Source organism: Panthera tigris, chromosome X (genome assembly GCF_018350195.1).
Source record: "Panthera tigris isolate Pti1 chromosome X, P.tigris_Pti1_mat1.1, whole genome shotgun sequence".
Taxonomy (NCBI): domain Eukaryota; kingdom Metazoa; phylum Chordata; class Mammalia; order Carnivora; family Felidae; genus Panthera; species Panthera tigris.
The window spans coordinates 98,616,443-98,629,448 of record NC_056677.1 but is presented as its reverse complement, the minus strand read 5'-3'; the positions used below and the strand labels follow the sequence as shown (position 1 = coordinate 98,629,448).

General features: G+C 42.1%; 1 long non-coding RNA gene across 1 annotated transcript in view; it reads right to left on the bottom strand.

Annotated features, from left to right (window-relative positions):
* Positions 1 to 3,134: 3,134 nt before the first annotated feature.
* LOC107179062 overlaps positions 3,135 to 13,006 on the bottom strand; it is a 31,729-nt gene continuing 21,857 nt past the window's right edge. The window contains exons 4-5 of the long non-coding RNA XR_001509599.2: positions 4,786 to 4,980; positions 3,135 to 3,363 (exon numbers count right to left, since the gene is read on the bottom strand). This is a non-coding gene — a long non-coding RNA (uncharacterized LOC107179062). The remainder of the gene's footprint in view (positions 3,364 to 4,785; positions 4,981 to 13,006) is intronic.

The window sequence follows — 13,006 nt, the reverse complement described above, 5'->3', positions numbered from 1 at the left end:
AAGGGAGGAACAGAGAGCGAGGGAGACAGGGAATCCCAAGCAGGCTCCACACTGTCGGCACAGAGCCTGACATGGGGCTCAATCCCACAAATTGTGAGATAATGACTTGAGCCAAAATCAAGAGTCATGATGCTTAACCAACTGAGCCACCCAGGTGCCCCTGGCATCTCCTTACTAAATCTATCACCAAGTTCTATCAGCACCACCTCCAAGAAATTTGTCACCTCCAAAATATGTTTCCATCTCCACTGCCACCACCCTGGTCTAAGTCACCATCTCTAGCCTAGACTATGGCTAATTGGTCCCCTGACTTCCACTTTCGCTACCCTCCAATCCACTATCCCTGCAGCAACTCAGGTGATCTCACTAAAATGTAAATCTGATCATGGCACACCTTTGCTTAAAACCTTCCAGTGACTTCTCAGTGCTCTTAGCACTAAGACCAAATCCTTAAGACATGTGGTAATGCCGTTCCCTTCCCTGAGATGTGCATTTCAGCTGCAGACTCCCACTCCCTGTTCACCTACTTCATTCCAACTCATCCTTACTTCTCTTCTTCAGGGAAGCCTTCCCTAATCCCAACCCACCATCTATTTCAGGTTCTTTTGTTATTTGCCCCCTGAGAACCATGTTCTCTCCCTTCTGATCTCTTATCTCTGTAATTACATAGTCATCAGAGCGATCGTTTAATGCCTGTTTCTGCCACTAAATTATAAGCACAAGAAAGCAAAAAACATGTATTTTTTGCTTACTTCTGTATCCCCAGAACCTTGCCCAATCTTTGACATGTAGAAAGCACTCAATGAATATTTGCTACAAATAAAAACTAATACTAACAATAATTGTTATTTATTATTTGCTTATATTAGATAATATTATAAATGTGCTATTTCAGGGGCATCTGGGTGGCTTAGTCAGTTAAGCATCCAACTCTTATTTCAGCTCAGGTCATGATCTCACAGTTTGTGGGTTCGAGCCCCATGTAGGGCTCTATGCTGACATTGTGGAGCCTGCTTGGGATTCCCTCTCTCCCTCTCTCTCTGCCCAATCCCCACTCACACACTTTCTCTCAAAAATAAACATAAAAAAATAAAAATAAATAAACGTGCTATTTCATCGATAGTTATCCCTACAGGAATCAGCAAGAGGGTAGCACAGACTACATTGTTAGTAAGTAAATACCCTACCACCTTTTTTCAGGGCCCCTATTTCTATATTTAAATCCATTATTACATTCTACCTCTAGCTACCACCAGGCATGGTTATGAGACTCTGAAGTCAGACTAGACCTAAATCCTCATTCTGCTACTATCTTTGTGACTTCAAACAAGTTGGCCTTTCTGGGATGGAGTTTGTTCTCAGATTCATGAGGCTTTAATGAGATCATGCACGTAAAGTGCTTAGTACAATGTCTGGAATATAACATGCACTCAATAATATACTGTTAATATCATACAGATTGTTTAAGCTGAACAAGTACCCATTAAAATGTACAGCAAAAGCGGACTATCAAAGGACCTATGATGGCATGCTATCTCAGCCTGCTAGGGGAAAAACTCCTTCGTGATACAGGTACATGACTGAATCTTCCTATAATCTCGAGAAATAAAGGGAACTTTGAAGAAAGCAAAAAAGGCTACAGATGGTTAAGTCAGAGGCCTCGAAGAATTAAAAGGTGTCATTTACCTTATGTGCTAGTAAGTGATCTCGAATGCAAAAACAGTAGAGCAGGCCCCAAAGAGTTGGCTTTATCAATGGTAGCAAATCTCTAAGAAGACCAATATAAAATGTATACTTGATCTTATCTATTCTTCTTTGGACCTTTGTGTTCCTGATTCGCCAAAACTGACTACCTTGAGGAAACAACTGTCCATGTCCTTTAAGGAACTTAGCTAACAACCCATTTTCCTCCACTCAAATGTTATCTAATGTGCTTAAGCCATTGCTGCTCCTATGGATAGATACCTTTAAAAAAGGGATCCTAGGGGCACCTGGGTGGCTCAGTCAGTTAAGTGTCCAACTTCAGCTCAGGTCATGATCTCACAGTTCATGAGTTCGAGCCCAGAGCCTAGAGCCTGCTTCAGATTCTGTGTCTTCCTCTTTCTCTCTGCCCCTCCCCTGCTCATGCTCTGTCTTTCTCTCTCTCAAAAATAAACGTTAAATAATAATAATAACAATAAAGGGATTCTGGGGTAGGAAAAGCCTTCATGATCCAAAGGATTGAATCTCAAATGGTGGAATCTAAGAAAATAAGACATGTGATGCAGGAAATAGATTCAGGAAGAGCACATTGCCCTGTGTGCTTCAAATCAGGCAGTGGTTAGGAGCAGCTGTCTGGAATCAGATGGATGAGATTTCAAATCCAATTTCAAACCCTAGATCTGCAACATACAAACTGGGTAACCCAGGTAAGTTAATTAAACCCATGTCCTCAACTGTAAAATGGGGATAATAAGGATCTATCTTACAGGTTGTTAGAAAGATTAAATGAGATGACATAAAGTCATCCAAGAAGAGTCTGGTATAATTTGAGTGCTCACATATTTTTATTATTTAATCCCATCTGGTAACTGAATAGAGCCAGCCATGGTATTCTTTTCTACAACCATGGTGGGCTCTTCCTAGAGAGCCCTGGGGCCTGTGTGGATTCCCACCCTACTTGTATTCCAGGCACAGGGTGGGCAGAGCACCAATGATGGGAAGCCCAGACCTCTGGCCACTGGTCCCACTTGACCAGTAATAATCACACGGAGGACACAAAGGGGGAAACTTAGAAAGTCAGATGAAACTTAGAAAGACAGATGAAACTCCTACCTCCCCCAATAAAAAATAAAAGCACAATTCAATATAACTATGCCCAGATTTCTGCTGGCAGAAGTTTGCACACTAATGTTTTACATAAAGGCCACCAGATCAATAACATCCTGAGTGCTTAAAGGAGTGGGGTAGTGGGAAGTAGGTAATGGGCAAGAGTTTCACTCTCTCCCAACCCCCACAGCAACTATGTGAATGCCCCAGACACCACCTCCCTTCTCAGCAAACCTCAGATTTTCAGACCCCTTTAGTCTGTTCCCAGAAACCACAGGTGGTTTCTGCTTCTGTTGACCTTAAAAAACAAAGGAGCCAGTTATTTTTACCAGCAAAATGAATTTATTAGGAATAACAGAGGAATTGCAATTCAGGACAAGCAAACTATGGCAAACCATAGGCAAACCCAGAGAACAGAGGAGAGGGTTCTGCTTTTACAGGGGAAGAGAGGAAGCTGGGAGGGGCTGTTTCACTGAGTTCTCACTGGCTGGGCTGTTGTTGAGCAAGGAGAAATTCTTCCTTCCTCAGGCTGGGGTACATATAGTAAGCTGCTTCCTGCAGGGAAATGTGAGATAGGCTTCTTACAGCAAGTGGTAATGTGTGAGAGGTCTCGCTTCAGGGCTTCCTGACTCCATTTTAAATGAGGTTTCCTTTACAGTAAAACCTTGGACTGAAAGTAACAGAAAAGCAAACATTTCTAATAAATTTTAACTTGATAAACAAGTGATGTCTTGCAATATGAGTAGTACAAGACGCCGAATATCACATGATCACAACTGAGCCAATGGTTCTTCCTCTCTCTCTCTCTCTCTCTCTCTCTCTCTCTCTCTCTCGCTGCAGGATTGTGGGTGATCACCTCTCATGCTCGGATGCTTGGTCTCAAGCCACGGTGTTTGGCAGAAATCAGTGATTTTTCAGAACGCTGGAAGGTGCCGATAACTGGCACTAGTGTATTTTTTGTCACTTCAAAGCACCTCTGGACAGTCCTTTCCTTCTCCATACAAGAGGAAGCATAGGAATGCTTTGCTTCATTCTAGGTCAGGCTGCCGGCAGATATAGCCCTTTCCTCTGCTGCCTTATTGCCAGTTACATTAAATACAGTATATGGCAAGAGTTCATTAATACTGTACTGTAGTCAACATCCATGCGAGCATATACAATGGCCCCCATGCAGAAAAAGGTTGAAAAGAAAGGCAGTAAGAAGGAGATGATTACGGTGGAAGTTAAGAAGGAATCATTGAGGGGTGCCTGGGTGGTTCCATCGGTTAAGTGTCCAACTTCAGCTCAGGTCATGATCTCACAGTTTGGTTTGTGAATTCAAGCCCTGCGTCGGGCTCTGTGCTGACAGCTCGGAGCCTGGAGCCTCCCTCGGATTCTGTGTTGCCCTCTCTCTCTGCCCCTCCCCTACTTATGCACTGTCTCTCTCAAAAAATAAACATTAAAAATTTTTTTTAAAAAAAGGAGAAACAGGGCACCTGGGTGGCTCAGTTGTGCAAGCGTCCGACTTCGGCTCAGGTCATGATCTCGCGGTCCATGGGTTCAAGCCCTATGGCGGGGTCTGTGTTGACAGCTCAGAGCCTGAAGCCTGTTTCAGATTCTGTGTCTCCCACTCTCTCTGACCCTCCCCCATTCATGCTCTGTCTCTCTCTGTCTCAAAAATAAATAAACGTTAAAAAAATTTTTTTTAATAAAAAAAAGAAGGAAATCACTGAGAAGTACAAACGAGGTATGCAAGTGGCCAAAATTGCAAGACTTCATAAGAAGTCTACGTTGACCATTTGCACAATATTAAAGAAGAAAGAAGAAACAATGGGACTGGATGCAGCAAAAGGAGTCACAAGAATATCAAAGCAATGGCACGTATTCTGGAAAATGTAGAAAAGTTGCTTCTGGTTTGGATAAATGAGAAGCAACTAGCAGGTGATACTGTGACCAAGAACTTTTATCTGCAAGAAGGCAAAGGCCTTGTACACCAACCTCATAAGTAAACTGCCAGGTACATCAGCAGAAAATTAAGAAGTCTTCAAGGCAAGCAGGGGATGGTTTGATAACTTTAAGAGGAGAGGTGGCATCCATAGCATTGTGAGGCACGGACAGGCTGTGAGTTCGGACGCTAAGGCAGCTGAGGCGTTTCCTACTGAGTTCCATAAGATCATGGTTTCCAAGTGTTACCTGCCGGAACAAGATTTTAACTGCAATGAGATAGGGCTTTTTTGGAAAGAGATGCCAAAGAGGACGACCTACATTAAAGAAGAAGAGAATGCAATGCCTGGTCACAAGCCCACAAAAGACCATCTCACCATCTTGCTTTGTGCTAATGCAAGCGGAGATTTCAAAGTCAAGCCCTCGCTTGTGTATCATTCTAAGAATCCATGAGCCTTCAAGAAATGCAAGGTGCAGAAGAGCCAGTTAAATGTTATGTGGAGGTCCAACAACAAGGCTTGGGTCACCTGGATCTTGTTCATTGAGTGGATCAACGAGGTCTTCAGTCCTGCAGTGAAGAAATACCTTTTAGGAAAGAATCTGCCCCTCAAAGCCTTGCTGGTTATGGATAATGCTCCTGCTCATACTCCAGGCTTTGAGGATGACTTACTGGAGGAATCTTAGTTCATTAAGGTCAGGTTCCTTCCTCCCAACACCACTCCAGTCCTCCAATCCATGGATCAGCAGGTCATTTTGAATTTTAAAAAGCTTTACACCAAAGCACTATTTCAGCAATGCTTCAAGGTGACTGAAGGAACAAATCTTACCCTCCAAGAGTTTTGGAAAAATCATTTCCACATCGTGAACTTCCTCAAGATCATCGATAAAGCCTGGGATGGGATCACCAAGAGAACCCTCATCTGCTTAGAGAAAACTGAGGCCTGATTGTGTTCTCAGACATGACTTAGAGAGGCCTGCTCATGAACAGGAGCCGCCAGTTGTCGATGAAATCATAACCCTGGGGAAGATCATGGGACTAGAGGTGAAAGAGGATAAGATTTAAGAGCTGGTGGAGGAACATGGCCCGGAGCTGACCACCATCAAACTGATGAATCTGCATTGTGAGCAACAGCAAGAGGTTATAGAGGAGATCTCATGTGCAGAGGAGGAGAAAAAGGTGGAGGAATCCCTCACTGCAAAGGAGATTAGGGAGATGTGTAAAATGTGGGAAACAGTGCAAAATTTGTAGAAAAGCACCACCCAAATAAGGCTGTAGCACTGCGAGCAATGAATCTGTTTAATAACAATGCAATGTCACACTTCCGCAAAATCCTCAAAAGGAAGCAAAAGCAAGTGTCATTGGATAGGTTCCTTGTTAAAGTTGCACAAAAAGAAAAAGATTCCATTGAGCCAATAGATAGCAGTGATTTCGTTAGTGATAGTGAAAGTCATCCTACACAATAATCCTCCTCTCCCGTCTCCCTCACACCAGCCACGAAAGTTCTCAAAGGTAAGTGCAGGTTATTTATCTTTCTTTATATTTTATGTTTTATTATTTTGAAGTGTATTACAGTATTGTAATCCTTTTTTATGAATATTTTTGGGTTGTGGGATGAATCATCTGAGTTTCCATTCTTTCTTATGGGGAAATTCGCTTTGATATAGAAGTGCTTTGGATTACAAGCATGTTTCTGAAATGGATTATGCTTGCAAACCAAGGTTTTACTGTATTTTCATATTTCCCCCTTTTGATCAAGGTCTTTCTTCAAAAGCATTGCTGAACAGGAATCAGGGTTGTGATTTTTTGGTGGTTTTTTTTTTTTTTTTTCATATTTAGTGGTTTCGTCCCCTTGGTGCCAGAAAGGACCTTTCTTGATGGTCACAACCCATTATCAAAGGGAAAGTGGATAGATTGGAAACCACTGAGGTCACGTTTGAGTAACAGGGAAGGGTAGGAGGGAGAACTGTCAGACATTTCCCCTCTGAGGTAAACGCTGAAGATCATCTTGAAGCACTGAGCTAGCATCACCCTATTAGGCATGTCATTTCTACAAAGGTTTGACAGTCAACATGTATAAAGTTTAAGAATGATTACATGGGGGAAAAAAATGATTACATGGGGTGCCTGAATGGCTCAGTCAGTTAAGTGTCTGACTTCGGCTCAGGTCATGGTCTCACGGTTCATGGTTTCAAGCCCCGTATTGGGCTCTGTGCTGACAGCCTAGAGCCTGGAGCCTGCTTCAGATTCTGTGTCTCCCTATCTCTGCCCCTCCCCCACTCACTCACTCACACTCTCTCTCTCTCTCTCTCTCTCAAAAAATGAATATTTTTAAAATGTTTTAATAAAAATAAAAATGATTAAACAGAGTAAGATGAGGAGCAGACATTCTACATGGAACTGTCCCAGCTTAAAAGGGGTCTTTTGGTTTTTTTGGTTTGTTTTTTTTTCAAATTTTTATTTAAATTCTACTTAGTTAACACAGTGCAATATTGGTTTCAGGGATAGAATTCACTGATTCATCACTTACATACAACACCCAATGCTCATCACAACAACTGCCCTCCTTAATGCCCATCACCCATCTAGCCCATCCCCCATCCACCTCCCTCCATCAACCTTCAGTTCTCTATGTTAAGTCTCTTATCGTTTGTCTCTCTCTTTTTTATTTCCCTTCCCCTATGTTCATCTGTTTTGTTTCTTAAATTCTACATAGGAGTGAAATCATATGTTATTTGTCTTTCTCTGACTGACTTATTTCACTTAGCATAATATCCTCTAGCTCTATCCACATAGGAGCAAATGGCAAGATTTCATTCTTTCTGATAGCTGAGTAATATTCCATTGTGTGTGTGTATATATGTGTGTGTGTCCAGTGTGTGTGTCCAGTGTGTGTGTGTATGTGTGTGTGTACACACAAACACATACATATATGTCATCTTCTTCATCCATTCATCAGTTGATGAACATTTGGACTCTCCATAATTTGGCTATTATTGATAATGCTGCTATATAAACATCAGAGTACATGACCCATTTGAATCAGCATTTTTGTATCCTTTAGGTAAATACCTAGTAGTGCAATTGCTGGGTTGTAGGGCAGTTCTATTTTTAGCTTTTTGAGAACCCTCCATACTGTTTTCCAGAGTGAACGCACCAGTTTGCATTCCCACCAACAGTGCAAAAGGGTTCCCTTTTCTCTGCATCCTCACCAACACCTGTTGTTTCTTGTGTTGTTAAATTTTAGCCATTCTGACAGGTGTGAGGTAGTATCTCATTGTGGTTTTGATTTGTTATTTCCCTGATGGTGAGCGATCTTGAGCATTGTTTCATGTGTCTGTTAGTCATCTGGATATCTTCTTTGGAAAAATGTCTATTCATGTCTTCTGCCCATTTCTTCACTGGGTTATTTGTTTTTTGGGTGTTGAGTTTGATTAAGTTCTTTGTAGATTTTGGATACCAGCCCTTTGTCTTCTATGTCATTTGCAAATATCCTCTCCCATTCCACAGGCTGCCTTTTAGTTTTGCTGATTGTTTCCTTCGGTGTTCAGAAGCTTTTTATCTTGATGAGGTCCCAATAGTTCATTTTTGCTTTTGTTTCCCTTGACTCCAGCAATGTATCTAGTAAGAAGTTGGTATGGCCAAGGTCAAAGAGGTTGCTGCCTGTGCTCTCCACTAGGATTTTGAAGGTTTCCTGCCTCACATTTAGGTCTTTCATCTATTTTGAATTTATTTTTGTGTATGGTGTAAGAAAATGGTGTGGTCCAGTTTCATTCTTTTTTTTTTTTTTTTTTTTTTTCAACGTTTTTTATTTATTTTTGGGACAGAGAGAGACAGAGCATGAACGGGGGAGGGTCAGAGAGAGAGGGAGACACAGAATCGGAAACAGGCTCCAGGCTCCGAGCCATCAGCCCAGAGCCTGGCCCAGAGCCTGACGCGGGGCTCGAACTCACGGACCGCGAGATCGTGACCTGGCTGAAGTCGGACGCTTAACCGACTGCGCCACCCAGGCGCCCCTGTCCAGTTTCATTCTTATGCATGTTGCTGTCAAGTTTTCCCAATATCATTTGTTGAAAAGACCATCTTTCAACAAAGGATATTCTTTCCTGCTTTGTCAAAGATTAGTTGACCATATAGTTGTGGGTCCATTTCTGGGTTTTCTATTCTGTTCCACTGATATATGTGTTTGCTTTTGTGCCAGTACCATACTGTCTTGATGACTACAGCTTTATAATATAGCTTGAGGGGCACCTGGGTGGCTCAGTTGGTTAAGTGTCCAACTTCGGCTCAGGTCATAATCTCATGGCTTGTGAGTTCAAGCCCTGCATCAGGCTCTCTGCTGTCAGCACAGAGCCTGCTTCGAATCCTCTATCCCTCTCTCTCTCTGCCCCTCCCCCACTGGCTTTCTCTCTCTCTCTCTCTCAAAATAAATAAACTTTAAAAAATAATAATAATATAGCTTGAAATCTAGAATCATGATGCCTCCAGTTTTGTTTTTCTTTTTCAGGATTACTGTGGCTCTTCGGGGTCTTTTGTAGTCCTATATAAATTTTAGAATTATTTGTTCTAACTCTGTGAAAAATGCTGGTGGTATTTTGATGGGGATCGCATTAAATGTGTAGATTGCTTTAGGTAGCATAGACATTTTAATAATGTTTGTTCTGGGGCACCTAGGTGGCTCCGCTGGTTAAGCGTCTGACTCTTGATCTCGGCTCATGTCATGATCTCATGGTTTGTGAGACTGAGCCCCATGTCAGGCTCTGTGCTGACAGCCTGGAGCCTGCTTGGGATTCTCTCTCTCCCTCTCTCTTTGCCCTCCCCCTGCTTCTTGGGATTCTCTCTCCCTCTCTCTCTCTCTCTCTGCCCCTCCCCTGCTTGTGTGTGCATTCTCTCTCTCTCTCAAAATAAATAAACTTAAAAAAAAAACGTAAGTTCAAAAAAAAAACTAAGAAAAAAATGTTTGTTCTTCCAATCCATGAGCATGGAATGCTCTTCCATTTCTTTGTGTCCTCTTCAATTTCTTTTACCAGTGTTCTATAATTTTCAGAGTACAGATCTTTTACCCTCTTTGGTTAGCTTTATTCCTAGGCATCTAACTGTTTTTGGTGCAATTGCAAACGGTATCAATTCCTTGATTTCTTTCTCTCCTGCTTCGTTATTGGTGTATAGAAATGCAACCGATTTCTGTACTTTGATTTTATATCCTATGACTTTGCTGAACTCATGTATTAGTTCTAGCAATTTTTTGGTGAAGTCTTTTGGGTTTTCTACATAGAGTATCATGTCATCTGTAAATAGTGAACGCCTCTCTTCTTCCTTGCCAATCTGGATGCCTTTTATTTCTTTTTGTTGTCAGATCACTGAGGCTGACTTCCAATACTATGTTAAATAGTAATGGTGAGAGTGGACATCCTTGTCTTATTCCTGTAAAGTGGTCTTTTCTAAAAGCCTTACAAAGAGAAGCTAGCTCATTTGTATTTTCCTTGGGTTCAGGGGAACAAAAAATATTTAAATAGCAAAGAATAGGGACGCCTGGGTGGCTCAGTCGGTTAAGAGTCCAGCTCTGAATTTTGGCTCAGGTCATGATCTCATGGTTCATGGGTTTGAGCACCACATCAGGCTCCACACAGAGCCTGCTTGTAATTCTTTCTCCCTCTCTCTCTGACCCTCCCTCCCCCTCTGCTTGCACACTCACCCTCTCTCTCAAAAATAAACTTTTAAAAAAATAAATAGGGAAGAACAGATCAAAGTTTCTGGTATGTCAGATCCAACAGTCAGAAAGGTTCCCTTTTTGCAACAGATCGGGCCATGAAAGAAAGGGAGAAAATAGGGTAAGAAGCAGCAGCAAGAAAAAGGTATACAGGTCTGGCCCAGTCATCTTGGGAAAGCTGTCTCCTTCAGCTGTCGTCTGCTTCAATTCCTGGAAATCTTTATTTCCAGGTCATCAGCTAACATGCAGATCTAGTCAGGGTTTGGTGCTTTCTTTGGATGTGACACATGGGGGGCGGTGCCTGGCTGGCTCAGTCGGAAAAGCATGCAACTCTTGATCTCGGGGTTGTGAGTTCAAGCCCCACATTGGGTGTAGAGATTACTTAAAAAATAAAATCTTTAAAAAAAAAAAAAAAAAAAAGGTGTGACACATGGATCCAAGAGTCATTTCCTTGGAGTTTGGCAGCAGAAGGGTTGGTTAACAGCACCTGATAGGGGCCTTTCCAACAGGGTTGAAGAGAGTCTTTCTGGAAATGTATTTTCCAATAGGTGAAATCTCTAGGCTGCAAGGCATGATGCTTAAGGTCTTTGTCTCCCAGGAACACACTGTGGAAAGATTGTTCTACTAAAGCATGGTTATTCTCAACAGAAGCAATTAGGCCTTTTCAATACTGAAGTATATCCTCCTTTACCATTTGTGGATCAAAAGAAGCAGGAGCCAAGTACACTGGCCATCATGTGATTATTTCAAAGGGCGAGAGTTTATAAGTTCCAATAGAGATAGACCTGAGATTTAGAAAAACTAATGGCAGTGCTTTTGCCCAGTGTATTTGAAGGGTCTCTACATATTCTTCTTAAGGATGTCATTAGTGTGTTTGACTAGCCCTGATGATTAAGGATCGTAAGCACAGTGGAAGTGTTGTAACACTGGCCAAACAGCACAGACCTGTTGAAGCGTTCCCTGGTCACTATGAAGTTCAAGAGGGATCCCCCAGGTAGGGATGATCTTTTCTAGTAGGATTTTAGCCACAAAGTGGCAGTCCAGTGAGAAAACATACAAACCATTACCAAAACATAGTTATATGCATGAGATTGGAAGAAGCTGAATAAAACCCATCTGTCAAACTTTGAGTGGTCCATTGGGCAAATTAAAGTGTCGAGGAACAATGCAGACAGGTTTTCCTGAATCGTATTTCAGGCAGGTGGGGCAAGCAAAGTAGGCATTCTATGGCCTTGCTAATATTTACCCACTAGTATTGGCCCCAAAGGCCTCATAAATGTTTTCATTTTCATCAGAAGACCAATGACTGGATACATGTACAGTAGTCGTAATGGAAACTTTAGAGTCTCTGGCAACACTGGATTATTATTTGGCCCAACCCAGAGTTTTCTTTTCTTAATCGAACCAACAGTTATTAGGTTTCCAATATTGATTTTCCTTTCTGGGGCTGACTGTTGGGCATCTCTAGTCAATTTTTGAGATTATCATTTGTGCGGGGGATATCCCTTTGGATCATGACAGAAGTCTGGTTGTTAGTTCCTTTGAGAGCAGTGTTCTTTGTGGAAATATCAATAAGGTGGTTTCCTCTGGCCTGTAAGGAATCCAGTTTGGAATGTGCAGGGATCTTGATACTGGCCAAAGCATCTGGCAAGAGTATGGCACCTAATAATCCCTGAACATTAAGGCCATTTTTAATTTTGTCCCCACTGCACGTGAGGGAGCCTCACTATTTCTATAGCATCCCAAAGTCAGGAGCTACCCCAAAGGCCTACATACTGTTGGTATAGATATTTGCAGTTTTGCCCTTGGCTAAAATGCAGGTCCAAGCAAGAACATATCATTCAACCTGTCGGGCCAAGGTAGCTGAGGGCAAAGCTGCTGCCTTGAGGACTTCAAAAAAAATTGTAATAGCATACCCAACATAGTATTTGCCATTTTCACCTTTTAAATAAGAACTACTGGTAAACCACAAGAAGCTCACTTTATCCAAAGGAGTTTGCTATAAGCCAACACAGGGAGTCATGAGTATTGTCCACAGAGAAGGAAGAATGGTGGCAGGGTTAAGATCATTACCACAAGAGAGTTTGGAATCCAATTTGCACAGTGGTCAGCCAGCCTGAGAAAACCTTGTAATTGGCTTAGTTTGGAGAAGCTCAGGATGCCATGAAGTCTAACTGGATCTAAATGTAGTCTTTGTTCTGAACTCAGGTGCCTCAAATATCAAACCAGAGTCTGAGTAAACTGCAGTGTCTCCTGGGAAGCTTTGTGTCCCTTTAAGGCTAACAGCCTGAACTGGTAAAGGCTGTCTTCCTGCAAAGCCACCTGAGAAGGGGAGCAGAGAAGCAAGTCGCCTAAGTATTGTAATAAAGCAGAACTTCCAGGTAACTTGATATCAGCTAAATCCACTTTTAAGGTTTGGGAGAAGTAGGAAGGACTTTCAGTAAAACCCTGGGGCATTACTGTACAAATACACTGTTTTCCTTCCCCAAAAGGCAAAGAGATATTGACTGGCCTTATCCACAAAGAAATCAATCACAGTGAAAAATCTGATGGAGCAAATAAAAGAT